Below are 2,055 nucleotides of genomic sequence, written 5' to 3'. Positions count from 1 at the left end.
TTTATATATATATTTATATTCCCAAAACCCCCATTAAACCGATGCCTCAAGTAAATTCCTTATATATGTTGCGAAAAAACTGCCTCCGCCAGGACTCGAACCTGGAACCTCCCCACTTTCCAGGCAGGACGCCTTTCCATTCGGTCACCGAAGCTTTGACAGTCCTCTCGCGCAACACAATGTTTATAAATTCTCTAAGATGTAAGTCGAGTGAGACGATCTCGTAAGAGATGTTATTATTATACAAGAGAGATAGTATATTCTTCCGCCAATGCTTCTATTTAAGATAAACCGAAATTACAGAAAGCTCCTTTGAATAACTAATAGTAAGATTTGAAAAATGGCAGTAAGGAGCAAGCACGGATGTCTTAGTGCTATTAGATATTAATACTACTTATTTAATATTAATATGATAGTGGGAAGATAATATGTTCAGCATATTACATCTTAGAGAATTTATAAACATTGTGTTGCGAGAGGACTGTCGAAGCCTCGGTGGCCGAATGGAAAGGCGTCCCGCCCGGAAAGTGGGGAGGTTCCAGGTTCAAGTCCTGGCGGAGGCAGTTTTTTCGCAACATATAAAGAATCTATTTGAGGCATCGGTTTAATGGGGGTTTTGGGAATATAAATATATATATAAAAATTTGGGACTCAAGGATCGGTCTAAGTGTGAAAGGTTGATTCGCCGCGTACGATAATCGAAGAAATTTCGATACGTACATTTAACATGCTGGACATATTATCCTCCCACTATCATATTAATATTAAATAAGTAATATTAATATCTAATAGCACTAAGACATCCGTGCTTGCTCCTTACTACCATTTTTCAAATCTTACTGTTAATTTGTTATGTTTGCTCTTCTATGTAACTACATCTTTCAAGAATAGTTTATATACTATGATGTACATATATGCCTTCCTCCTTCTTTCCCTCTTTCTCATTTTCTCTTCTCTCTTGTTCTCCCCTGTTCTCTCTGATTACAACAGTTTCCCATATATATGTTCATATATGTATGTATGTATATGTATGTATATATATATATATATATATATATATATATATATATATATATATATATATATCACAGGATAAACTAACCTAAAAAGACGCAGTCACATAGAAGCGCAAACATAAAATGCAACACTAATGAAACGAGTAAACTACGGTCGGATGATTTTTGCAATGCTTCTGCGATTTAAGATAAAATAGGATGTATTATAATTCTATAAATAAGTCATACCGGTTTTTTTATTTATGGTCAGTCCGTTAGTTAAAAAAATATTTTGCACATCTCACATAATACTTTAAAAGTCGCGGATGTACAATTTTATAATTGTCCTTCAATATATCTTACAAAAAGATGCCACAACCTGCTAAGTCGATTTCCGATCATATCACGTTCAATAACTGCGATGTTGAGCATCAATGTCCTAACGGGGTTTGTGCAAATGTCTTTCTGAAAAATTACAGTATAAAGTTTAGGTCGCGGAGCTGTAGCGTACATAGGGCAAAAGTTGCAGCTTTCGTTTAGACGTGGCGTGACTGAGCGGACTGAGACTCCTGCGCCGAATATTTTTTGGCCGGCGATGAGCGTTCGAATCTCGTCGACGACTTGTCCGTGTGCGGTATTCTTTTTCTTTTTTTATTTTTTCTTACCTGGAAACATATAATTAATGCTTTTCGAGTATAATACATTTGTTTTACATATATCTTTTGTTTTTGGGCTATTAGGGATAATGAGGGAAGTATCAAACTTGTTTAACGCAAACACAAATATACGAGGGTGGTCTGAAAAGTTTCCGACCTAACAAAGATACAAGTCATTTTTTCTGAAAATTGTTTTTTATTTTTCAACATAGTCTCCTTGTAAATCTACACACTTCTCCCAGCGATGCTCCCATCTCTGTAACCCGTCGAAATAGTACTCGGCGTTTTTCTCTGCAAAATAATTGTTCACGAAGGTGATTGCCTCTTCATTTGACGAAAATCTCTGTCCTCCGAGCGCAATTTTTAGATGAGGGAACAAAAAGAAGTCGCTTGGGGCTAGATCT

The 2,055-nt window shown here is 36.1% G+C and overlaps 1 protein-coding gene and 1 long non-coding RNA gene across 5 annotated transcripts in view; one reads left to right on the top strand and one right to left on the bottom strand.

Annotated features, from left to right (window-relative positions):
* LOC116852709 (mediator of RNA polymerase II transcription subunit 16) overlaps window positions 1-2,055 on the top strand; it is a 144,673-nt gene that overhangs the window by 13,352 nt on the left and 129,266 nt on the right. The window lies entirely within an intron of this gene.
* LOC116852714 overlaps window positions 1-2,055 on the bottom strand; it is a 12,520-nt gene that overhangs the window by 6,652 nt on the left and 3,813 nt on the right. The window contains exon 2 of the long non-coding RNA XR_004379837.1: window positions 1,375-1,660. This is a non-coding gene — a long non-coding RNA (uncharacterized LOC116852714). The remainder of the gene's footprint in view (window positions 1-1,374; window positions 1,661-2,055) is intronic.

The sequence above is a fragment of the Odontomachus brunneus genome, unplaced genomic scaffold (genome assembly GCF_010583005.1).
Source record: "Odontomachus brunneus isolate Ranch 3 - 2012 unplaced genomic scaffold, Obru_v1 Obru_scaffold_250, whole genome shotgun sequence".
In the NCBI taxonomy this organism is placed as follows: domain Eukaryota; kingdom Metazoa; phylum Arthropoda; class Insecta; order Hymenoptera; family Formicidae; genus Odontomachus; species Odontomachus brunneus.
The sequence above is the reverse complement of the archived record's forward strand: the minus strand, read 5'-3'. Positions and strand labels throughout refer to the sequence as shown.